Here is a 27,404-nt window from a genome sequence, read left to right on the forward strand (position 1 = left end):
GGAAGAGCTCGGCTTCCCTGGACTCAGGGGTGGGCTCACCTAGCAGACTTCCCCGAGGAGGACTGTAGCATCGCCTTCTGGAAAATGGGGACAATGACAACATTGAGAGCAGAGGATTGTTGAGCAGGTTAAATGAAGTAAGGTCAATGCCAGGCCCATGAAAAGCACACGGTGAGTGCTGGTTGTCATTTTAAAAGCTGCCTAAAACAAGCCTCCCCTCTGTGACCTGACAGTGTTTAAAATACTTAATACTTGTTACCAGGTACTGAGTACTTTCCACACATCCAGGCATGGCCCACATTCTCTCCCTTAACTCTCTGGCTTTGTACAGGAGGACCCAAGGCTCCAGGGCCACCAGGCAGCAGAGGTCTTGGGCTGGAAGTTGTGCCCAGGTTGGTCTGATGTCAGAGCCCATATTCTTTCCACTATATGTGTTTGAGCAACATTTTGTTCTCCCCTTTCTCCCAGGAAAACTTGCCCTGGCTTTTCACCATGAAGCTTCTAGAATGGCCCTTTGAAGTGCAAAGAGGGAAGGACAAATGTTCACCCCAGCAAGTGGGTTCCACCAGGAGGGAGGTGAGGGCAGGGGCTGGGCGCAGCAGAGCAGCCAGGCTGTGGCAGGTGCCACCACGGCAGCAGGCCTTCCCTGATGGGCTGAACAAGAAGAAGAAACTGGCAAATGTAACTGGGCTGAGTTTGAAGGCATAAAGGGGATGGCCTGGCTCCGTGAGGCATTTCAACTGAACACGAGATCCGGGGGCAGACAGCTTTCCTGATGCAAGAGCACACAGGCGGGTCTCCCCTCTGAGGTCACACATGCTGTGTGTTGGCTGGTCCCTGCACATGTGAGAAAGGGGGTCTTGAGAGAGTTCGATGGACACAGAGGCTGGTGGGGCTGAGCCCCACCATTCATACCCTACCGGGTGTCCTGTTGTGGAGCCGTGGAAGCACCACGTTCTTACCCTCTTTTCTTTTTGAGTTGATGTGGAAAATGACTTCTTTTGCCACTGCAAATGTGTGGGCACCTTGAGTGAGCTGGTGGCTCTCACTGTGGGCATTGGGGAGAGTGTGGCTTGGGTCCAACCATGCACTGCTCAGAGGTGACTGCTGTCAAGGGACACATCCAGACAGTTGTCAGGATTGTGATGCTCTTTCATGTTTAACATCCAGGCTGAGTTTGGCCGTGGTCTTCATAGCACGACTTCCAGCCCACCTCCTCTTGGAGCTTCAAGGAACATGCTCTCACTGGCGGCTCTGATAACTTCTGGTCCTTTACCGAAGCTACCTTTTTATTAAAGGAAAAAAGTCTTCACGGGGCTTGCTTGTTTAAATCACACTTTCAGTAGCTGACTGAGATTTATGCTTCTTAGTAAACTGAGATAACTGAAAGATACTCTCCAGGCAGCTGTGGATGGGGTTTTTAGGGCTCTGAGAGGGGATGACAAAATCTTGGGTTGTTTTCAGATCTAACAAAGGGCCTTTTGATTTGCTTTTTAAAGGATGTGCGTTCAAGGTCTTTATCAGCATAGGAAACGTGATAGAGCCGAAAAAAAGGCAGATGAAACTCCTAAAAGAAAGTTGGCATTTCCCAACTTTCTTTTGGTATTTGTGGATTTTGGCAGTGGGATCAGCTGAGTTTATCCCCAGAAAACTCCTGCTTGTAATTACTGATCTTCCTTTGTTAAAATGTGTGATTTTTTTTTTTTAAGTTAAAAAATGGTGAACTTTGATGCAAAGGAGAAATGTTTTGCAAATGGATCTGAATTTTAGTTTAGAATTTTTTTACTGGAAACAGAACCTTGAGTAAGTGAATTTCTGAGTTTCTATTTCCTCACCTGTGAAAGGGGGGATACGATAAGATATCTCAAAGAGTTATAAAGATCAGGGGTGGTACTAGCAGAAAAGAGCAGAGACCAGTTTCAACTAGTTTGCGTTCACTGACAATGATCTGTATAGTCAAAGCTATGGTTTTTCCAGTAGTCATGTATGGATGTGAGACTTGGACCATAAAGAAGGCTGAGAACTGGAAATTTGATGCTTTCAAACTGTGGTGCTGGAGAAAACTCTTGTGAGTCCCTTGGACTGCAAGGAGATCAAACCAGTCCATCCTAAAGGAAATCAGTCCTGAATATTCATTGGAAGGACTGATGCTGAAGCTGAAACTCCAATACTGTGGCCATCTGATGCAAAGAACTGACTCATTGGAAAAGACCCTGATGCTGGCAGGAGGAGAATGGGACGACAGAGGATGAGATGGTTGGATGGCCTTATCGACTCAACACACATGAGTTTGAGCAAACTCTGGGAGATAGTGAAGGACAGGGAAGCCTGGCATGCTTTGCAACAGTCCATGGGGTTGCAAAGAGTTGGACAAGACTGAAGTGACTTAGCACACACATATACGATAAGATACCGGCTTCAAAGCTGTAGGTAAGATTCATGGACCGTTAAAAATTTGGTCAAGATTTTTAACTAATGAAAATCCTGAAATTCTAAGTAACATTCCCTAATATTTGCTCTTGGCTTTCAATGTACATTCATGTCCAAAATCTGATTTCATTTGTCCAGCCTCATGAGCTGGTAGACAGGTGGTGGTGGGGATTCTACCCATTTTACAGAATGTAATTCCCTTGAGTTAAATACATCTTATGTATTTCATTCCTCATTTTGTTTTCAGCAGCGGCTTAGTGTCTGGAACATGGAAAGAACTTTGAAAATATATGTTATATGAGTGTGTGAATGCCTGACTGAATAAATGAATGAATGAGAGACTGAAGCGCACATGAGATTAAGTTATTTAGCCAGAATGATCTGGTATCAGTGCCAAGATTTCATGAACCAGACATTTTGTAGTGTTCAGAGATCAAACTTCAGAATGGTACGTGATCCTGTTGCAACAATGAACGGTTAAACAGAATCGTTAAACAGTTTTGCCATTGTGTTATTCCTTTGTTGTCCTAATAATGCTGTAACAAACAGCTTTAAAATTGCAGTGGCTGGTGGCAAACATTGATGGCTGCAGACGTGGGTCCGTGGGTTGACTGAGGTTCTGTTGATCTTCCTAGCTTGGCCAGGCTTTGTTCCAGGCTCCGGTCAGGTTCAGGCGTGCTCTGAGGAGTCCACACTAAAGGGGAGGGACTATCTGGGCCGTGTTCCCCTCACACTGCATCCCAGGAGCACAAAAAGACACCAAACAAACAAACTAACCAGGCACACATGTTTAAAACCTTTGCTCCCGTTTGCTCACATCCCATTGGCAGAACGAGTAGCTGGCCAGTCCCCTAGTCAGTAGGGTAAAAAAGTATGTTCTGTTTCAAGAAGTAGGGGGGAGTGACTATTTCCTAAACCATGATTCAATTTATCACTTTTTAAAAATTAAAGCAATTCTCAAGCTCTCCATCAGCTTTGTGAATGTCCAGGTTTTGTATCAAACATTCAAGGGGCTTAATCCTTCACAAGTGGAGACTGCCTAATGTCCACTGACCAGAGTTCAGGGCCAACTGAGGATTGTTATTCCTGCTGTTTGATATTCACACATCCGTAATGATCTTGAAAAGTATAATATTTCCTAACAGCTGTTAAGACAAGAGACTCTAACATGATCAACTAAACAGAATATCCATAAAATTACATTGAATAATGTAATGAAGTGTTGTGCTTTCATTAACCCATTATGAATACCTAATTTGAAAGATTAATGAAATTGACAACCATGCAAACACCACTAGTATCATCAATACTACTTAATAACAAGTCTCTTGTCTTTAAGAAATATCTGAAATGGGAAGATCCCATCACTAGAAAGGCATTTTTTGGTCCCCAATTAAAAAGAGTCTGCATAATATGTTTTGTTCAAATTTGAGTGTAGGGTTAAAAAATATTTTATACTTTACGCTTATGTGTAGATAATGTATAATATATAATAAGACTATCATTATTTGAAATGGACATTTGTAGTTTTTCTGAGAGGGGTTACCCTTGCAAAGGGTGGATATTTTTCACTTGGATAGATCAAAGAGAGCATCAGGACCAAGGACAACTGCCTTGGGGAAAAGACTCCTTACCATCAGATTTTGTTCCTGCATAAAGACCTCCCATCTGGGCTAAAGGATACAGATTTTTTTCATCCTAAAACTGGGAGGAATGGTATGAGGAAACTATTTCCTTTCTCTCCGGATCCCTGAGTAAGCTTTTCATTTAATTGATTGGTTTTAAGCAGTTGAATCTCTATCAATAGGCTAATGAGAATCAGTAGACATGAATTTGAGCAAACTCCAGGAGATGGTAAAAGACAGGGAAGCCTGGCGTATGGCAGTCCCTGGGGTTTCAAAGAGTCAGACTCAACTGAGCAACTGAACAACAATGAGTATCAATAAAATTCAGACATGCAGATGGGGTTTACTTTATTTTCATTCCCAATATAACAGCCCTCAAAGAACGAATAGCATCTTTGTTCAGATTTTCATATAAAGAAAAAATTAAAATATATTTTGTTCCTGAGTGTCCTCAATAATACATCAATAATAGGAATATGAGTACAAATGCTAATACTAGTATTAGAGGATCAGCAGGGCTAGTGACAATATGGGTACACTTACATTGTACTAAGCACTTTACATAATTGGTTTGTACTTCGAGAAATTCAGTGAAATTATTGAGAAAACATTGCAACTCCTTTGTGTCAACGGCAGAATGAGGTTTGGGAAGGTTATACGTGATTTACCCAAAGTATAACGATTAAGATGTGTCAAGGCTGTGGCTTGATGATTCTGTGCTTTTAAAGAGTCTCATGTTCTACCCACAGAGCTAGCCAGTCTTTTTAAGTTGTGCTTCAGAGCTTTGCCATCTCTGGGGTTCAGAAACCATGACTTTCTATTAGCTTGTTGCAGTTACATATCATTTTTTAAAAATGATTATTTTATTTCTGATTACAAAAATAATAAGTGGTCATTGTAGGAAATTTGAAGATATGGAGAGTTAACAAAAAAATAATAATCCCTCCTGGAATCCAACCACGCAGGCATAGCACACATTACTCTGTTCTCTGTGTGTGTGTGTGTGAGTGTGTATGTGTGCTTGTGTGCAAGCAAACTTCATTCTTCTTCATCCTAGGTTCTGTCACACGACTCATGAGGACATCGGAGAACACTAGGTCACAAAACTGACTCCAACTCCTGAGGCTCCTGGAACTGCCAAGTCTGGAGGAAGAAGAGACAAGATCTAGGACCTGTCTTTGCAAAGTCCCAGGAAAGTGGGCTCCCGCCTTGAAAGCCCAGGTCGTGTGAACTTCACTGCGAATGGGACAACTGTCTCTCTGATGGTTCTTGGGCACTTCTGAGGCTACTCCGTGGGCAGAGAGAACTTCATGGAGGGTTCTGGAAAGGGGAGACATTCCTTACTTATTCCTCAGACTCTCCAAGTCCACTTCACAACCAGTTCCAAGTCACAAAGCCCTCTGAGCCTCCGTTTCTTCATCTGTCACGTGGTGAAGCAAGCATGGTCAGGATCTCCAGCAGGACCAGCCGTGGCTCACCCTCAGTAGGTGTCAGCTGTTGTGACCCTGGCTCTCACGGTCAGTATTATTGCCACCATCAGTCTTTCACTGCCCGCCTGGCTCCTCTGGCATGGACCCTGATCACTGGTTCTCAGTGGTCCTAGACACATGTTGTATCTGCATATCTCACACTTCTTCCTGTGCTTTCCTCCCCAGAGGAGGCTCCTGGAACACCTCCTTCCCCAGCCCCCGAGCCCGTGGCCCACAAGCCCACCCCACCCCCACCCCCTCTGAGACTCTCACTCACCCACAGGATCTCAGTTCCCACCCACCTGCCCTGCCCTGGGCACTGGCCTCAGAGGGGAGTCCAGTGACTGGGGTGTGGGGGTGAGTCCACCCTCTTAGAACTCTGCGCTTTGGGAATATTTCCTTAGCTCTGGGTGCCTCAGGGTTCTTTAAACCAGAGACAGTGCTTTTGGAGAGGCTGTTTCGAAGGTGATACAAGATGAGATATTGCAGTTGTGTGTTGGGCAGCAGGCATGCTCAGAAAGCTTCCAACGTACTTCCCCACCTGGATCTCACCCCATGGCAGCCTGCAGAGCAGGGATCATTCCAAGTGAAAACACGAAGCCGTGGGGGAGATGAGACAGGCTCCAGGCCACTCAGTTCATTGGGAACTGAGCTCCACCTCGAATCTAGGACTTCGGGCTTTCCATCTTATATGGTATCTACTGCAAATTTGCAGGAATATTGCTGCTTTATCTATTAATAGCAGACTCTCAAACTTTCTCAAATTTAATTCATTAATTCAGACAGTGATATACTGTTATATTTTGATTATTTATTAATTTATGTGTTTTATACGCTGGGGTTTGGTTGTAAGCCTATATGGAAAGGAAAAAAAAAATAGATAGGGATAGACAAGTTGCTTTCTCATAGCAAGGCGCTAAAGGAAGCTTCTGGGTGGCTTATTTTGAGGGCCTTGAGACCCCAGATGTTGGGATCAGGCATTCAAAAAGGCAAATTAGCATCTGACTCATTAATGATGTTTCTGTATACCAGAATCTGTGCACAGAATAAACCATGATACATACACATTGAAGAGTGGTTTTTTTTTTTTTTTTTTTTGCAGCCCCACTTAAGTTAGTTGATGTAAGCCAGCCAGCAATGGTGTGTGTGTGTGTGTGCACACACGCGTGTGCAGGCACACAGGTTTCCGCCTCTGGCCAACCCTCGCTTTGCCTTTCAGCCCAGGGGAGCTGTCTCCACCCCCAGATCTGGTGTAATAGCCCACCCTTCCACTTCTGCAATCACATCAGGTATGATTCTATCTCAAAGACTGAGGATCTGACTTGAAAAGGAGCCAGCTCTCATAGCGTCATTCCTGACAGATTTCTTAATTAATCCTCTCAGATTGTCAATAATGTAATTCACTGTTGATTTAGAAACTAGTTATACGAGCACTGCTAGTGCCGTTGTGGGAAAACATCTGAATAATTCAGCTGAAAGATGGAAACTCACCCAGATTGCTGGGGCACAGGAAGAGCACAGCGAATTCGAATGAGATGAGCTCAAGCAGAGGGATTCCAGCAAGTTCCAGGGAGCAGGGAGAGGTTGTCATATTACTGGGGGCAGCAGCTGCCTGGTTTAATTATTGTCATTTTGATTTTTGGAAAAAAGAGCATGTGCCTCACACTCTTGCAGGCAGAGGCCATTAACACGCTCCTGAAAAATACTGTGGAATTTCAGGGTAAGTGTGTGGTCTAGTTGATGACTGACTCTGACCTACGCTTGTGTGTTAGAGGGTCTTATACTTGCTATTACAATATTATTTTGTATGATGCTTACTGAAATATGTGAGTTTAGTAACAGGCATCATCAAAGGAATATGAAAGTGAAATTTTTTTTTAAACTGGGGCATTCATAGTTTTCTGTGTGTTTCCTAGAATTGTATAGATATGTCTTAAGATTATGGTGATTACTCTTTTTACACCCAAACTTGAAGCTGTGTTGAAAATGGAAGTTTATAGATTGGTGAGTCTAATTATGTGAAAAGTCTTACATAAACATAAAAACTCAATCACTTCTAGTTATACACTTAACATTTTGTTTTATTGAAAATAATAAAATTATATGGAGTTGAGCTGTTATACTAAATTTTTTGCTATGGTGGTTAGAGTTTTAACAGCCCTTAAGTGCAGATGAGTTAGCACTTAACTGTTAATGTTAGTTAGAACCATGGTGCTTTTGATCGTAGACGTGAATTCAGTTGTATTTCTTTGTAGTCTCACACTTTTCTCCTGTTTCTGTTTCTCTCTTCCTTCCTCCAACACACACACATTCACACACACCTTTCTCTGTCACATCTTTTCCAAATTTCTATCCTGAGCCCTTCAAAAGGAAGAAAAGACCAAGTAGTTTCCAGTTCTGATACTTTGACATTGACAAGTTTCTAACAGGTAACACTCATTCTGTTTGGGACCTGCTGCCTTATACTGGAATAAAGTCAAGTCTGAGTTTACATCCTAAACTGCATTGGGAGCCTTAGGGGACAGACTTACTTTTGTGGGGCATAGAAAACAGAACCTCGACAGGTAGCTCTTGAATGAATGGATCATAGAATAACAGGTGCTACTTTTAGATAAACTGTGGGTTTCTGATGTCCAAGTGTCTCTGACTGCATAGAGGAGGTATGCAGAGCATGGCTCTGGTTAGGGTGGGTTTGACTGCCCATGACTGAACACACAGATTCTTAGGGGCTCGAATGAGATGAGGGCTGGTTCTCTCTTCCTAAAGGAGTTGGTGCTGGCAGCTAAGGGCTGGGGTGGCCACTGTGTACTCATCAGGGTCCAGGCTCCTCTGTCTTCTTGCTCCACCAGCCCAGTGCATGGTTTGCTTCAGTTTCAAGGTGACCTCATGGCCCAGATATTAATATCTGTGTGTGTGTTGGAGATATCACATTCATGTTCCGGAGAACAGAGAAGAGGAAGAAGGACAGCCACTCCCTTCCCTTTTGCTTTTATGAAGCAGCCTTTCTGGAAGCTCTCGCTGGCCGCACCTACACACATTTCATCTTGCACATCCTTGATGGGAGCTCAGAGGGCCATGTCTAGCTGCAGACAGACAGGCGAACCTTGTCCTTTCAGATGGACATAATACTGAAGTTCCATTACGAGGGAGGTGGGTAACTGGATATTTGATGATAGCCTAAAGCTAGCTCCTAAGACCTAACAAATTCCTGCAAAGAGTGGACATTTCAGAACAAGCAGTCATCAAAGCTCTCATGCCTGCAGGCTAAGTCACTTTAGTCATGTCCAACTCTCTGCAATTCTATGGACTGTAGCCTGCCAGGCTCCACGGTCCATGTGATTCTCTAGGCAAGAATACTGGAGTGGGTTGCTGTGTCCTCCTCTAAGGGATCTTCCTGACCCAAGGATCAAATCTGAGTCTTTTATATCTCCTGCATTGACAGGCAGTTTCTTACCACCAGCTCCACCTGGGAAGCCCGTAGCTCTCCTGAAACTGTAAAATGCTTCCTAGTTTTACCACATTCTCAGGTATTTTGAATTGAGAAAATAATTGGAAAAGACTATTGTTAAATGATAGCCTAAGAGGGGAGGTCATTGATCATGGCTCACTGTGACTTGCTCTGTAGACATTCCTGGCTCCCATCAGGGAGAGAAGGAATGATAAATGCTCCCAGCTGTGGCTGGACGGGCGGTAGGTCCCTATGTTTCCTGATGACACTGGTTATTTGCAGAATGGTTTGTCTTTTTTTGAAAAAAAGTAATTTGTTGTTATTTATGTGTGTAACGCTAGCATTCTCTGACCATGTATTCCCTGGAAATCTAATTTGTAAATAATTGCTTGACAGAACGGAACTGGCTGGAAAATTCTGAACATGCAGAGGCATAGGCAGGCCCCCAAGAGGGGATTTTAGCCAAAAGGCTGGGTACCTGAATGGTCAAATCACAATTTCCCATCTCTCAGCAGTTCATGGCTAACAAAGTCCCCAGTTAAAAAAACCCAAATTCTCAGGCTCCAGATGTAGTGGATGCAGGTAGGCACCATCAGCTGAGGTGTGGAGAGCAGCAGTCCTGCTGGGAGAGCTGATAAAGAGCTTCTGCCCCTTCACCTCCCCACACAGAGGATGGCACCTGGGACAGCAGCATCCATCCTTCCTATGTGTACAGTGGGATGAGGAGTGGGTAGGGTGGGAATGAGAGTGGGGATGGAGGAGTGGGGTGCCAGAGCAGCAGGGAAGGTGGAACTACAGACTGAACGTTTTCATCCCCTTCAAATTCATATATCAAAGCTCTAACCCCCAAGTAGGACTATATTTGGGAAAGGGGCCTGTGAGTAAGTAGTTAAGGTTAAGTGAGGTCATAGGATGGGGCCCTGAACAAATAGGGTTAGTGTCCTTATTAGAAGAGGCAGAGACACCAGAGCTTTCTGTGTGTGCATGCACCCAGGCAGGGTCACATGAGGACACATGAGGGGCTCAGAAGAGAGCCCCCTCTGGAAATCTACCTGTCCAGACTGTGGTCTTGGACTTCTGCCCTCTACACCTTGAAGAAAATAAGTGTCTGTTGTTTGGTAGCAGCTCAAGATGTGAGGCAGTGGAAGAGAAGTGATGCCTCAGAAAGCAGACCCTGCCCCGTGGCCCTACCTGAGTCCTCCTGCAACTGTCCACTGGCACCAATGTTCCTGTCCCATCAGCTGCACGCACACCACACCTAAGGCCTCTGCACCTGGTGTGCTCTCTGTAGGGAACATGGAGCCCTTTCTTCCCTTCCTGATTCATTCTTTGGATTGTTCCTTTCTGCAGTCACTGAGTACCTGCTAAGTCCCAACTCAGTGCTCAGCAGGAAGAGAAACCACTCAGTTCCAATGATGACCTGTCAAAGGGGTGACTACAGGCACCTGGGCCAGTCTGAGTTACCCCTTGGGAGCACTTGCTGTGGGTTGGGGGCTGTTTGAAGCACACAGAGGATGCATGCAAAATCGCTCGAGGTTCATAATAACCTTCCAAGGTAGAGCCTGGAATTGCCTGAATTTATAGGAGAGAAAGAGGCTCTGGAGGTGCAGTGGCTGCTCCATGGACACAGAGCTGGGGAGCGGCAGAGCCAGGAGTCACAGCCTAACAGTCTGCTCCAGACCTGCTGCCCTCAGCCCTGCTGTAAACCACGACCTACCACCCAGTGCACACGTGCTGCTCAAGTTCAGGCCCAGGACCTGTGGGAGCACAAGGGGGAGGGGCCCTTCTGGGTCTGGTGGGCCATGGAAAGTCTCCCGAAGGAAGTCATGTCCAAGTGGAGATCTGAAAGACTGTAGGGGCAAAAGTGGTGTTCCCGGCAGCAGGGATTGGGGAACAGGGGGGTCTGGGAGGTGTGTGCTGTGTGCATGGCAGGTGGGAGGGAGCGATGGTGGGGACCCCAGCGAAGAAGCAGGTGGTCCACATCACAGAGGGAACCAAAAACCATAGAGAAGTAGCAGAGAGTTTTAATCAGGGGGTGACATGACCGCATTGCATTTTAGAAAGATTACTGTGCTACACGGAGGCAGGAGGCCTGGTTAGGAAGACAGTATAACATCCCCCAGAGACAGGATGGCAGCTTGAACCCAGGTAAATGAAGGGATAACCTGGGGGTGTTCTGGAGAGCTGATTGTTATATTTTCAGCAATTTTGGCAGCTGGTTATTAAACACAGTCACTTATACAAATTAGATTATAAGCATTTATAATTAAATGAACTATAATAAAAACAAAGAGAATAAATACTTAGGTTCGTCACCTCCTAATTATTTTCCTATTCTCGAGCGTCTTGAAGGTATCTGCGTCCCTTGCATTTGCAGGTGGACATAACAGGGCCCTACCCACCAGGTGTGAATTCCCAACTCGGAGTTCAGTGATGCCACACTGCTGACTCAAAATTTGCTTTATTCATTGGGAGTATTCCCATCAAGGACTCTGGAAAATATTAGAAATCAAGTTTTCCATTTTCGACACACTCTGGCTGGGTTGCCATCTTTTAGAGTTGAAGAACCTCAAAGAGCTGTGTTTATCCTTGCGGGCTCCACCTGGACCCTTTCCAGTTGCCTCTCCTCTGGGGTACCCAACCTGTTCTGCTGACCTTCCTCATAGGGTTCATCTCTTGTAACTGTTACTCGTCTCTTCCTCTCCCTTCATTCTGCAAGCATCTTGATTCTTCTGTAGACCAGAACTTGGCCCAGACATGGGACTGGTTCTGTGCTCATGAAATAATGGACTTGTGAACCAGTGAGAGTGGCTCCCCATTTCCTTGTGTCTGATCCACCTTTGGGATGAGCACCCGCCGCCCCCCCCCACCCCCAGCCAATGAGCAAAACTCCAAGACAGATAACCCCGCCTTCTTTCAGCCTCAGAAGCAGTCTGATGGCTGAAGTGACGTTTTATAAACATGTGTACAGCTTGATGCTGAAATGTCTGCTGAGGAACTCCTCGAAAGGGCCATTTTCGAAAGCAAAAATCTACTTCTAAAACTACTGGATAGTTGACTGAGCAGAGAAGGACATGGTCAGGGTGCTTGGATGAAAGGCCTTCTGCAGGACGATTTGAAAGGAAAGCCGAAAGCCCAGATCACCTTGGGGGAAGTTTTCTTTGCAACTGATCTCCAGCGAAGGCTATAGGGCACAAGGACATCAGATCTGTTGGAAGGAAACAGCATTCTGTTTCTCTTGGGAAATAATTACACTGAGCCACCGGAGCACCGCTTCCTCTCCTCCCGCCGCCTGCCTGCCAAGTAAGCTTTCGTCAGCACATCAAAGATTCTTTGAGCCCAACGTCTACCTTGCATGTCACCTCAGTTTACTACTTGAGGTCGAATGCTCAGAATGTCGATATGGGGGCTTAGAAAGAGCCCTTGCCCCTCTGCTAAGTCATGGGACCTCAGCTCCACCACATCCCCTTCTCTGGGGCTTACCTATCCCTCAGCTAGCTTTGGTCATTTTTCTAGATCTTGACTCCAGAGAGCTAAGCTCCAGGACTAATGCTACCAGCTTCCAGGAGGGTCTGGGCAGATCACACCGAGCCATTGCCCCACGTGCACAGTGACTTCTTGCCCTCAACTTGCCTACCCCAGGAGCTGCTGGGAGGAATCCAGGCACCACAGAGTTGTAAGCTGCTGGTCTTGGACTCCCTGCTGCCGGTACTGGTGTCTCAGTTTCTCTCAGAGGCAAGAAGGACCTGACCAGGGCTGCTCGGGTCTCACTGGTGAATCCAGGGTGGGATCCAGAGGCCTTCCGCTTAGAACACAATCTGACTCTGGCCTGCCTTTCTTACCAACTCTCACTCATCAGCCCTGTGGTGGCAAGTGATCTAACAACAGGAAATGACTGCCACCCATTTTTGCTATAAATTCTCATCCTGGGAATGCAGACAGACCTCCATGCCCCCCACCCATATCCCCTGCTTCTTAGATTTAGGACGTGTAGAAGTGCACCCTGGGAACCCAGCCAGGAGAGCTGGAGCCCAGGGTCAGCAGCAGGTGTCTCCGAGGGTGCACGGCAGAGAGTTTTTGGTGAAAGATGGTGCTAGTTTTCCCCGCAAAACTTCTTGCTTTGGCTTCTGAGTGGCACTCAGACCCTGGGGAACACCAGAGCTCCTGAATTCAACACCTGACCCTCTTCCCTTCATTCTCTTCTTTCTACCTTTCTTTCCTTTGTCAGCAAGTAGGCTCAAGAAAGTAAGCCCACAAATCTCTGCCCTTGTGCCCTGGAATCCACCATCCAAGAACTGCAATTTGCTAGAACCTGCTCTGTGTAGAAGTAATTTCACTACCCCGTGGAGTTCCACACTTGCCTGTTCTTCCCAAGGCAAAATGCCCTTTAGGTGCAGCTTTCAGACACAGTGCCTTCAGAGAGCAGTTTTCCAGGGGCTTTAGAAGGCAGTAGGTCTCCTGAATTGGTCTTGGTTCCACATAAATCAGAAGCCACTGAGAAACAGTGAAGCCCTCAGCTGATACACAGAGCCAAGGCCAAACACACCCTGAAGAACTGCCCATTTCTTTACTCCCCTTTTGATGAAAAGAAATACTCAGAAAGGGTGGTCTCAGGCTGAGTTCCTTCTGAGGCTGTATTCTTGGTAACAAGCTCACAGAGAAGCAGAGAGCAAAATGAGTCTTGCATTTCACATTTTATTCAAACTCTTGATTTTACAGATAAGGAAATTGAGGTCAGGGAAAGTCAAGGAAGTTGCTAAGTAGCTGGTGAGTGGCAGGAGTCGAGCCCAGTGTTCTGCGCCTTGGCCAGGATTCTTGCCATCACAGTTCATTCTTGGCCAAAGAGCAACAATTTAATTCAATTGATCAAACAGTTATGATCACCTGTGTGACTAATTTTGGACCAGTGTCCTGAGAAGACACCAATAAAGACTGCAGAACCTTGATCCTTACATGTATTATAGTCTAGTGGAGCACAGACTCCTGTGTGTTAACCTCACCTTCAATGCTGATGACAGTGTTGCTAAATAGAGAGGAGCAAAGATATCTAAACCCCAACATTTTCCTTTGAAAAATAATATTTGAACAGGACAAACACACCAAACTGAGAGATGGTTGAAGAGATGGCAGGAAATTTCTGGTAAACTGTGTCTCTGGAAACATACTTGGAAATAACTCAAAATCACTAGTTCAACTACAATTTTGACAATTATTCTTGCATTTATTTACAAATGAATTAGAAGCTTTGGGTCCCTTTCTCTTTTTCTGTTTTCCTGGAATGGGTGGTGTTTTAAGCTATGAACATGCACACACACACACACACTCACACACACACTCACATACACACATTCTTACACATATACTTACACACATACACATGCCCACTCACACTGTCACACAAATTCATACTCACACACATATACACACATTTACTCACACACTCATATACATACACATTCTCATGCACACTCACTGTTACACAAGTTCACACACACACATATACACACACACTCTCACACACTCACACAATACTCACACCCTCACAGAAATGCACACACACATATACACGTTCACACACTCTCATGCACATTCACACACACACACACACACACACACACACACACACACACACACACAGCTGTCCTTGCAGGAAGCAGTGGCAGCACTCAGCGTGGAGAATTCTGCCCTATAAACTCTTCTGCAGCTAGATTACATGCAGGACAAGCGTTGACTGTCAATTTGCACCTCTGACATGAGTCACTGAGTGCTCTAATTCTCAGTTTATTTGTTCTGCCTGCAGTAAAATGGATTGCATGTAGGGCTATCCTACCATGATGTGACGCTTTGACGCCTCCAATATGGGGCTGATGAACTCAGAGCGCCTGGCACTATCTTACAGGAATATAAAAATTTGATTTGGTCCTTAGCCAATTTCCCTCCTGCTTTGGAACCTGGGCTGAACATCTGGGGAAAACCGTGGACATTTGCATAATACCTGATCCATCAGAGTCTGACTCCGCACTTTGTGTTGGCCTCAGATCCAGCTTTCATAGCGGATCACAGTGATGAATCTTGCTTTAATATCTTGCATCTTTTAAATTTTTATGTATTATACAGAAGTATGGCTCACTGTTTGAAAGCTCAGAATGAGATAACTATATTTATTTCTAAACTAAAATTTCAGATTTCCATACTTCCCCAGCTGCTGTATCTTTTGCTTCTTTTTCAGAGAGATAGTCTTTAGAGATCTCTTCCTAAAGCCAAAAGTTTTAAGCCCATTCCCCACAGCGGGTCCAGGGGTTCTCTGAATCTCCTTTCATACTCTTTCCATGAACTGTGTGTTTATGAAGCATGAACAAAGACAAGATCCATGTTTTCATCAGATGCTTGTAGAGACCCATGGTCCCAAGGGGTTAAAAATCTATTTTAGAGAGATTCCCCATGATTTTGAAACTAGGAAGGACCTGAGATGTCATTTAATGGAAACTCTAATTTCACAGATGTGGAAACTGAGGTGCAGAGAGATCTCCTTATTTTTCACAGGCCAACGCAAAAAGATAGTAACGAAATAGCATGAGAGCCCAGGACAAAAACTTTGATTTTCTTTTAGCTCATTAAGCCTGAACAATTATCCAAGTTTCTTCAACTATTCTAAGACACATTTAGGAGACTTGGTAACCTCTGTTCCTAGGGAGTCAGTGTGGAAAATGGTCCATTTTCCTCGTTTGCATTTTTCGTCATTTATTCTGGCATCGGGTGGGTATTTTATCCCACAGGTCTGTCCAGAAAATCTTGTTCACAGTGTTAAACCACTGACCCATGCAAATAGCCAGTGCTATTCCTTTCAGCCATTAAGAACTGCCAAGCCTTAGGTACTACTCCACTTTAATATCTTGTGTATGTGTGTGCCCTTGCACACTTGTGTGTGAACAGCAAATGCCCATAATAAGGAATCAAGAGAAAAATCTCAAACGTCACTTCTGTTAAATACTTGGCTTCTGAGAGGATTGTAAGGAAGGTGTATGTTCAGGGGACATCTTCTTAAGTCTGGATGATGCCTTTACAGATGAGTGTGTGAACTTGACCTTGCTTTTGCTGTGAGATGTAAGTCCGGTGAAGTTCAAACACATTGGAAATTACTAATCAGCTGTAATCACAGCAAGGGATGCAAACGCTCTCTGTGTGTCTTCTATAAGAGGAAGATGCCATGAGTCACTTGGGAGGGCTGGGGTGGGTCTCAGGGAGACCAACTTCATGTATGTAGAAACCTGCTTTATCATAGACTATGTTTTATAACAACACAGCCTCAGAAATTGTTAGGGGGAAGACAGTTTAAAGAACACAAAGTGTGGAGGTTGCATTTTACCAGCTAAGGAAGATGACAGCCCGATCCCCAAGAGAAGTGACTGGCTCAGTGGTAACTGTCCAGGAGGGAAAGTGCACTGGTTGAAAATACAATGAAATCACATTTTTAATTGAAGCAATTAGTTCTTTGAAATATTGGAGTATTGCTCCTATTATCAGAGATAATTGTTGGGTTGTGGGTCAAAAGAGGCAGGGAACCAAGTGCATTGGGTGTCCATGACTATTTCCCGGGTGAGAGTTTATGCATTTCAAAGGGGAGGATATAAGGTTTAGAAGGGCTAATGGCAATGCTTCTGACCAAGGTATTTTGAGGGTCTCTACAGATTTTGCCAAACTTGAGTTTTAACAATGCTGTTAGTGTGTTTGACTAAACCAGAGGACTGAGCATGTGAAAGTGCTATAAAACAGGCAGGACAGTGCAGACTTGTTAAGTGCTTAGCCAGTAAAATGGGCTCCTTGTTCACTACAAAGTCTGAGAGGAGTTCCCCAGGTAGGGATAATTTTTAAAAAAAGGACTTTACAGACAGAAGGCAGTAGCTTGCCTGCAAGCAAAGGCTTCAGTCCAGAGTAAAAACATACAGATCATGACTAAAACATATTTATATCTTACGAAACCCATACACTTGCCAGAACTTGAATGGTCCATTAGGCAGTTTAAAACGTCCATCAGTGTTAGGCAGGTATGAGGGATTTTTCTGGATAACAGAGGGGAGAAAAATATCAAGGTTAAGGTTGTTACAATGCAAAATATTATGAGAAGAGCAGTTAACAAAAGGACTTCATAGGACGTGAAGTAACTGACTGAGAAATGTTGAACGCGATAAGAATTCAGGAGGGCCTCTATGGTGTGAGACACAAAAGTGGTTAAAGGGGATCCCATAACTATGATTTCAGTGGCCTTAACCAAAAGGTAGCGGCCATAATGGCTCTTAAGGGAGTGTCCCCATGCTACAGTGTCCCATGGTTGGCTATAATGATCAATGGCAGGTCCTGTGTATTGGGGTGAGTACCCCAAGGGCATCCTCTTCCTTTTCATATACAAAAGGGAAAGGAGGAATCTGACATTTAGGATGTTCAAGAGCAGATGGGCTCATCAAACTCCCCTATAAAGCCTTAAAGGCCGTGCCCTCTGGTTCCTATAAAATTAAATCAGTGTTGTTGTTTAAAACATACAGAGGTTTGGCTGTAAGAGAGAAATTCGGAATCCAGTTTTAGCACTAACCAACTAGTCAAGAAAACCTTGAATTTGGTGCTTTGTTTTGGATTTTGTGAGAATTAGGAAACCAGGAAGCCTGTCTGGATCTAGGGGTAGCCCTTGTTCTTAGATCAGATGCCCTAAGCATTGAACATGGGTTAGGGAAAACCATAATTTTTCTTCAATGGACCTTTGTACCTTTAAGGCTAAAAATTCTAGGAAATGGATGCGTCTTTCTGTGAGGAGGCTTAAGAAGGAGAGCAAAGAAGCAGATCATCCGCATACTGCAACAAAGTAGAGCCCCTGGGGACCTTCATATCATCCAGATAAGCCTTCAGGATTTTTGTGAGGAATAAGGACTTGCAGTAAAACCCTGAGGATTACTGTCCAGGGGAATTGTTTTCTCTCCAAGTGAAAACTAGAAGATATTGGTTAGCTTTTCCATTGAAATAGCAAAGAATGTACTGCATAAATCAATTACAGTAAAGAATCTTCTTCCAGTGGGAATGGATGTTAGAAAAGTATAAGGGTTAGAAACAACGGGGGGTCCAGGGTTAGCAGGTTGTTTATTGCTCAGAAATCCTGAAAAAGCCTCCACCCTTGGTCTTTGGTATTCCAGGGTCCAGGGCAAAGGAAAACGAGGACTTGAGCTTGAGAATCTTCTATTATGGGCTTTATGCCTTGAACGGTTTCTTTATTTAAAGGAGATTGATTAATTCTGGGAAGAGGTTTTGAGGATCTCCTTGAGTCTTTGATGGGAGGCACACCCTGAATTTTGCCAACATCAGTTGGAGATTTGCTGTTAAGGAGGCAAACCTGTTGTTAGCTGATTCAACAGGGACAAATGATCCATGTTTCCTAAATCAGCCTATTACCCTCAGGGATGAAGCGAATAAGAGATGTCAAAGGGTTGCTTAATTCACCTGGTTGTCTGCTTTTATGATTACTCTCAATTTCTAGAATGATTTCCCCATTTTAAGAGAAAGAAATTCTGGCGTGATACTTCTTTAAGAAGTCTCAGCCTAATGCATAAATGGCGGGGGACGAAGTAAGGAAAAAAGGGTGTGTGTCTCTCAAAGGGCCTAAACAGAGGGGATAGGTTCAGAGACAGAAACGTCTGGAGGTTTCTTAGAGATTCCTGCTGATCGGAACTATTTCAGTACTCCAAGGCAGGGGCTATTTGGCAGTAGCGAGGTTGAACAAAGAGTGTGGCTATGCTGTCCTTGGGACTCATCCACAATCTGGAGCAATGTATCTCCAAGCAGAGTAAGAGGACGGTTACTCTGCAGTAAGAGCCCCTGCAGTTCCTCAGAGCCCTGCCATTGAGAATTGGTGGGAAGGATGGAGAAGCTGGTTAGAAGGCTTAAAGTGCCTGACATGTATACATTTGTAACTATCTCATCTCCGTTTTCCTGACTCTTTGCGATCATAGCTGAAACTAGAAGAATCTTGATTTTGTTTAGGGTCTTCATTTGTTAGAATCAATGACTGAGAACTTTAGTGGTTTTAGGTGACATGTCTAGATTGCAAGAGAGCTGAATTGCCAGATAACCTAAATCTAGAGTGGACATAGTTTCTCATTCCATCCTGGTCTTTTTTTACAAAGGGAAAGGTCCCAGTTCAGCCCATTAATTCTTTCTTTTTTGGCCACGCTGCTTGGCATGTGTGGGATCTTCATTTCCTGACCAGAGATTGAAACTGTACCCTCTTCAGTGGAAGCACAGCATCTTAACCACTAGATCACAAAGGAAGTCCTCAGCCCATTAATAAACATAGACTTAAAAGCAACCCAGGTGGAACCAACATCTGAAGGAAAACCAGAATTTTCTTTAAAAATAATCTGAAGTTAATTGTAATATTCATGAACAGATTTATCAGATTTTTGTATGCAAGCCTGAATTTTGTTTCAATCAACAGGCTTCCAAAAAGGCTTAGAAATTGCCTGATGAAGCTGCCTAGTGCTTGCCTCAGCCTGACCATATAATAAGTTAGTGGGCTAGTCACCCCACGAAAGAGACCTAATTCTTAAGATCTTCTAGGATTTCCTCAGTTAGCAGTTATCATCCAATGTTAGGCCTAGCCCTTCGTGACAAATACATGAAATAGTTGATATAATCAGAGAAACCATGTTGATAAGTTTGAATGACTATGCTAAATTCCTCAGCAAATCTGTGAGAATCTTTGGTTACTTTGGGAATATCTTTGACTATAGTTCACAACTCAGCTTTAGCCCAGGGCATATAAGAAATGAAGGATTTAACTTCTGGATCCTCAGACTATAAGCTTCCCTGGTGGCTCAGATGGTCAAGAATCTGCCTGCCATGAGGGAGACCCAGGTTTGGCCCCTGGGTCTGGAAGATCCTCTGGAGATGGGAATGGTAACCCACTCCAGTATTCTTGCCTGGAGAATTCCATGGACAGAGGCTACAGTCCAGGGGTCACAGAGAGTTAGACACGACTGAGTGACTGACACTTTTACTTCACTTTCCCTCCTCAGAACACTTGATTTTAAAGAAACAGGTTCTGATAAGTTCATAGGATAAGGGAGTGGGGAGAATTTCATGGAAAAAGTGCAATTTGGTAAGAGAATTAATATGCAGGAACTGAGGGTATGCAGGAGGTATAGGCAGTATAGAAGGAAAAGAGAAAGAGGTGTAACTTCGGACAAAAAGCCCAAGGAGAAGGAGCATGAAGCTTTGGAAGGCATTTTGTCTTTCTTTAATTGTTTGCCTCACTTAATTTTAACATTTTGCAGAGAGGCAATTTTCATCTCCTGATCATGTTTGGATGCCTCAAAATACCAATTGGAATAGGTGTTCCATTCAGTTTTAGAAATTTTTGAGCTATAGTAGTCCAATGCATTTTTTAAAAATATAAATTTATTTATTTTAATTGGAGGCTAAATACTTTACAATATTATAGTGGTTTTGCCATACATTGACATGAATCTGCCACGGGTGTAAGTTTGAGGATTTCAAAAGTTCCCCACACTTGCCATTGACATTGTGAATTGCCTTTGGTTAGATTGGTCCATTTAGTTAGAAATGACCATGGCTTTTAAATACAAAATTAGCCGGGGTCCCTTCAAGGTGAGCATCGTCAGAGTATTCAGACATCTGGGATCTCCTTTCTCAGAACTTTTTCTCTTCTAGGGTAAATGAATAGTTTTTGAACAACCTGAACAGCTCAAGCAGCTTACATGTTAGACTTCTTTCAGCTCAGACAGCCTGCATACCAACCAGTTCTAAGGGGACAGCTTGGTCTCAGAGAAGCCAGGCCAAAGGCTTCTCAGCTCTGTTCCTATATGATAGCTTCTGTTCCAAAGGAATGGGCTGAAGGATGAACCAGCAAAGTTCCAATGAAATGGACCCTGTTCCTGAAGACTAGCTCATTCTGTTTGAAACCATCTGATTTCAAATCCGACCAAAGTGCCAAAAAAAACCACTCACAAACAGAAGAAGGCCTTCATCAGAAAGGATGAGACCTTAAAATAGATCCTGAATAAAGCCGGGAGGGCAGCTAAACGCAAAGAGAGCAGAAGCTTGAATCCAGGAGAAAGACCGTCCAAACTCCAGGGCTGCTTAGAAAAGCAGTGAGCAGCAGTGTCTTCGAAGTGGGTAAGGACTTGTTTGCTCTCCAGCCCCAGAACTGTAGGGGGTCTTCTTTGGATCCCCTTATGTGTACCAAAATGTTGACCTTAAACAAAAAGAATGCCAGCTAAATAAAATGCCAGATTTTCTACAGCAAAATGGGTTTATTCAGATCAGTAGAGATTTGCAATTCAGGGTCTGCAACCCTGGGGAGCCCCGTGGTGCAATCCCTCACACAAGGAGGGAAGGAGAACCCTGTTTACAGAGGGGAGAGGAAGTCAGGAGGGAGCTGGAGGAAAAAGGGAGTCTCTGGCTTTTCATTGGTTGAGTCCTTGCCAGTGGAGAAGAGGAGTCCTTCTTCTGTTATCTTTGCAGGGCATGTGAGCTCCCCCTCTGGTTTCCTGACTCTATTAATTGAGGTTTCTGTTTATTAATTTTTTTAACAGATCAAACACTGGGAGGAACAGAAACCAGAGATTGGGGCTCAGCAGGACCCTCCCTGCTAACCTCAGAACTGCTGGGCATCTTCTTGCTTCCTGTCACTTGCCAAAAGGAGCAGTGTTTGAACTGCTTTCTTGATGGGTCAGATGCAGTGGCCCTTTGGGTGGGTCTGACCTCTGTTGGCTCAGTGGGGACTGTGCCCTGCATTCAGGCTGCTCTTGTACAAGCCCTAGGGGGCACTCAGAGCAAGGGAAGGTCAGGGCCACCTGGGAGACCTTGTCCTCCTTGGTGACAGCAGTAACACGGGGCGGTGAGTGCTGGTGGCCGGTGCTCAGCCTTGCAGGGGGTTGGGCTCAGGAAGGACGCATCTCACAGTGTGGGCTTCATTGTCAAGGCTGTGAAGGTGTCGCCTTTCTCACCCTTCCTCCCTGCCTTTGAGGCCTCAAGGTCCAGAGCACAGGTGGGCACGCTGTGGGCACACTGCTCAGGAAAAGCCTCATGCCTTAGCCCAGGGCCACGGTGGTCTGGGAGGTGCTCACAAAGCGAGAATGAGGGAGGTGAGTAGGTGACTTCAGCCCAAAGTTACTGCATCTACACAATTCAGTATTTGCATTTTTCTCCCTTAAAGCAAAATCAAAATATCAGCGAAAGTCAAGCCTTGGTTGGTAAAAATAGAGACCATGACCTTTTAGTTTAAGTATGTCACAGAAAATGACATACTTAAGCTTTGGAGGGAAAAAAAAAGAAGAAAAAAATGTGATAATAAAAAAGAGGGATTTCTTGATTCAAGACTAGCATTCTTTGGAAGGATCCCAGAACATTAAAATGACTTCATGATCTCTGTAGTAATAGATGGTGTATCAATGCTCTATACACATTACACATTTTAGTCCTTAGAATAGATTCATGAGCTTGGCTGGCCTTAGCCCGCTCAGCATCGAGAAGGCAGTTGTAAGGGGGTTCAGTAGAAGGTGCCCCAGCGGGGAATCAGCCACTGCTCCCACTTTGTGTGATGGGTCCTCGTGTACCTGCTCCCAGCTCTCCTCCCCCCCCGGGGGCCCTTTGGAGCAGCAGCCCGCAGGGAGCTCTCTGCCCTGGAGGGAGGGTGGGTGTTAACCCCTGTCCTGGTGGCAGCTTCGAGTTTACACCTTGCAGACAGACATCATGCACACATCTCTCACTGGGCCTGCATGAAGGCCCCGGGAGACAGAGCGTGTTCCTTTCAGGATCCTGCTTTGTACACTCGGATCTGAGCCTCCAAGGGTGCAGTAACTGCCTCCCCCAACTCCCAGGCCGGTTCCTGGCTCTTCACTCACTGTCTCCACAGTGGGGAGCCTGCTGGTGTCCAGCCCAGGGTGCTGCCCATCCACCCACACTGCCCCGGCTCAGGGGTACCTGCTGACTTGCTGCACTGAGTACATGTGGCTGTTTTCATCTTCAGTGTTCTGCCCTTGCAGCACGTTTGCCATATTTTCCCTTTTCTTGTTTTAGAAAATACTGGATTGGCCAAAAAGTTCCTCTGGGTTTTTCTGTAAGATGTCACGGAAACACCAGAACGAGCTTCTTGGCCAACCCAGTAGTATGGATCTGTGGCTCTTCTCTCAGCTAAGCGCACTGCCTGTCTCGGGCCCCTTCCCTTGGACATGCACTGACCATAAGACTGACATAGGACTGACTTCCAGGAATCTGGAGGAATCTGAATGAGCTGCTTGATGATTTCAGGTATTCTTTGCACACTTGGTGTGAGGCGTGATGGGTCCTGGGATGTGCAAGGCAATGAGAGCCCTTGAGACACTTCAGTGCGGTGGGAAAGACAATGTGTATAAGAAAGAACGTCCCCTCGGTGTGCAGACAAGGGGGTGGGTGATCCTTAGCAAGCTGTGTGCTTGGTGTGCTGGGCTAGTGTTTTGAAATGTGAATTCCTCTTTCACCCTGGATTTCTGTGTTCCTGTTTTAGTCCTTCCCGTTCAAACAGGACTTTTCTGCTCCTTATACCAGGTCAGGGGCTGAGAGTGGAAAGAAATGAACAGAAAGCAGCCCTGTTTAGCTGAAGTGGTGCTGGGGGCTCTGCGGGGGGCAGGGGAGGGGGGCGGTGGGCAGCCTCTCTTGCTGGGAATGATGGCTTTGGAAGGCTCACAATGGAGCCACTCGCTCAACATCACCCTGGGCTGTGGGAACCACCCACCCTCGCAGGGCTGCCCATACTGGTGACTGGCAGGAATACCAAAGCTCCGTCCATGCCCTGCTCTCCCTCTGAGCTGGCTCTGATAAGCCATTTCACCTCCTGCCTCCCGAGACTTGGCTGGAGGTGGCCTCCTCGCCAACCTCACTTCAAGTCAGCTTCTCCCACTGCAAAATCCTGTCTCTCTTCCTACTTTACAAGTGAGTCTCTCAAGAGCACTCCTTGGTAAACCTGCCTGCAGTTTTCTGTCTCAGACCCTGTTTCTACGGAACCTCAAGGCCGTTGATATGAAACTGTTGTCAGAAGAGTCCTCTAAGTGGAAAACTGGAGCTGGAGTCCACGGCCACTGACGGTGTGGATCCTGTCACTAGGGGTGAGTGGACTGTGGCTGGTCCTTGAGAGACATTAAGGAGATGGTGACTAGAGGGTTGGTGGGATGGGGCAGCCAAGGCCAATTTGTTGGGGAGTGACAGGCTCAGGGTGAGTCATCACCTATTGGAGGCAAACTACCTCCTTGGCAGCATTGAAGCAAATCCCAAAACTCTGCCTCTGGAAGATGGGTCAGCTGGAAGGACAGTCTTAATTTAAGAATAGCAGAGTTTTGGAGAAGGTGAAGTTTTCGGGCCTCCAAAGTCAAGGGCCAGTAGGGAAGAGATGCTTGGGGTGGGTTACCTGGACAGTTGAGACCCTTGTTCCCCTGGGTCCTCTGGGCTGTAGAACTGGTGCCCTCCACTTTCACAGAAGATATCAACTCATTTCTTCACGATCTTTCAAGGCCTCAGACAGGGAAGGCAGCTCACAAGACAGTAGTCTCCCACTGAAGATCTAGTGCCATCATTCTTGCTGTCAACAAGATGTATGACAAGGGCCAGGTCTCTGCGCAGCCTAACTAGGCTTTGTTATTGTTGTTCAGTTGCTAAGTCATGTCTGACTCTTTATGACCCCGTAGACTGCAGCACACAGGGCTTCCCTGTCCTTCACTTATCTCCCGGAGTTTGCTCAAACTCATGTCCATTGAATGGATGATGTTATCCAACCAACTCATCCTATGTCACCCCCTTCTCCTCCTGCTCTCAATTTTTCCCAGCATCAGGGTCGTGGTATGGCAAAGGAGCCATAGGATCGAGGTAGTATGTTCCAAAAGGACCCAGGAGAATATTCATGGGATCAGGTCAAAAGTAGAGAATCTAAAGTTGAATAAGGCAGAGTTTAGTCATGAGGAGGGGGGGCACCCTACTTTAGTTCAAGATTTCACATCGTGGCCAGAACCCCTGGAGACAGTGTTAACACCCTGCTGAGATGGTTCTTGAATGCTAGAGGAAGCAATCACCCACACTCAGCAAGATGGTGGGGGGAGGGACCCTGCGGCTCAGAGAAATGGACATGCTGGAGTGGATGTGGTCCCAAGACGGCCTGGGGGCTTCCCATGTCCAGAGTGATGCACTGGGGAGAGAGGCCGCTGCATTTCCAAGAAGCTCAGGAACAGCCATGCTCCAAGGGTCAAGCTGATGACAGGTGAGGAAGTCACAGAGCTGGTTCTTGGGAGCAAAGGGGAGGATAGGATGCTGAGACAACAGAGGCCAGGTGCTGCTTCCATCAATGTGGAAGCAAGGTGGAGGAAAGGACCACGGTGAGAGGCAGGCTCAGCAGAGCACAGGTGGTGCCTGCCCTGAAGAGAGCTATTGCTCCTTGACATGAAGGGGATGGACAGTCATGGAGGGCAACGCTTGATTTAAACAATTAGAAGAAATCAAGTATGGATTATCATGAGGAGGAACAAAACTGTGCCAAAAACAGTTTAGAACCCTTTCCTTGTTTCTTGACTTGAGTCAATTCTAAGATTCAGAACCTGTGGCCTGAAGAAGCAGCAGCATTCCTCCCAGAAAGGATCTTGAAACATGACGGCAAGCACATTCATCACTACTTCCCCCGGTTCTTCAGCAAAGGGATGCAGCCCATCTGTTCAGGCAAAGGTGCATCGGGGAGAGAGTGGTACCATGGCTTTCTGAGGATTACTGAATTTACTCTGAGATGTGGGGACCCAAAGTACCACCATGGCACTCCTGTTAAGAGGGGAGACCAGGGAGTCAGGTGGTAAGTGGGATTCTAGCTTGGGTCCAGCACTCAGGTGAGGCCCCGGGTCCAGGGAGGCACCTGTTATCACTTGCCTGGACCACAAGTACGTCTGAGAACAGAGGTACTTTGTCTTTGATAGAATCTGCCCATTGGTTCCTTTGCCTGAAAGAAAGAAATGTGCTAGCAGGCAGACCTTCCCCACAAGCTGGTAAATCATGACCACGATCACACCTCATGTTGGGACAGGAATGTAAGGTGAGTGCCCCCTGGAAACAAGGAGAATGCAGGGTCACGGTCCTTGTCAAAGCCCCCATTTAATTCACCATCCAGCCCCACATAAACCAGGTGAACCACAGAGGAGGACAGAGAACTTCCACAGAGTGAGTCAAGTAGCCTCTCCCTTGCAACTGCTCTCTCAGATGTGGACCAGAGGGGCTGCTCTGGTCCAGGGCTCCCTGCCGGAGACAGGTCTCCCGTCCAGCCTTGTTAAGCGTCATCTCCCTGAACCCAGTTCCACCTTCCTCCCTTCCCTGGAGATATGTCTTCTGAGAACACTCCCCGGTCAACCTTCTCCATGCAGTTTTGCATCCAGGGCTCTGTTTCCAGGGAATACTTTGAGTTTCAAGGCCTTGAGGATATGGGAAGAGGTCATGGACTACATGAGTTTTTGGGGAAAAAAGTAATGTGTAAGAGTAGCAATAACTCCCTCCAAGATGGAGACAAAACAAAATAAAAAACCAGGGAAGAAAGCTCCCCAGTGAATTTTCTTCTATTATTATTTTATAACCCTCTTTATTCCTAATGATGTTTTTGCTTTAAAATCTACTTTCCCCCCTGATATAAATATAACTATTTTGGTTTTGTTGGTTTTATTGGTAGCATCTGGAAAAACCAAAAAAACCTTTAATGTATGAGTTTTGCTTTCGTTAATAAGAGTGGAAAGCTTATTTTTCATTACAAATTCTCAGGCGTACCCAGCTCCCAGCTGGGTCTTCTCGGCACCATCACCATCTCCTGTGGGCGTGAGTGTGAGGTTTGCCCCCCTTATCTCTCACAGTGGGGTCTCAGTCAGATTCAAGGTCTGTGCAACAGGACGTGGTTTTTTTCATAAAGGCCATGAAAATAAAAGCTCATCACATCTGTCCTCAAGGCAAAGCTGGTTTCATTGCTACTCTCACGTCTCTCGTTTCTAACTTTCCCTTAGCTTTTGGCCTGACAATTCCTTGTGATGTCATAAAGATATTTTGAAGAATGAAATAAAATTATTCATAATCTTTAGCTATTTTCAGTGTTTGGTCTGAACATGTAGCCTGTCGTGTGAGTGGAAGCGGACCTCCTAGAGGTCACATTTTAAAGAAAGAAGTTATTGATGATGGTGAAATTTCACCATCCATTCACTCTGCACATGCAGAGAACTTACCTAGCCGATGTGATGTAAGTATCTACTCTGAATTTGGCAGGACAGACTACAGGATTTTGAAGCTCTATCATGTTCATTTTAATTAATTTTATGAGAGAGAGAAAAAAGGGGTGGGGGAGAGAGAGAGATGGGGGGAGGGAGGGAGGAAGGGAGAGAGAAAGAA

Source organism: Bos indicus x Bos taurus, chromosome 11 (genome assembly GCF_003369695.1).
Source record: "Bos indicus x Bos taurus breed Angus x Brahman F1 hybrid chromosome 11, Bos_hybrid_MaternalHap_v2.0, whole genome shotgun sequence".
Classification (NCBI taxonomy): Eukaryota; Metazoa; Chordata; class Mammalia; order Artiodactyla; family Bovidae; genus Bos; species Bos indicus x Bos taurus.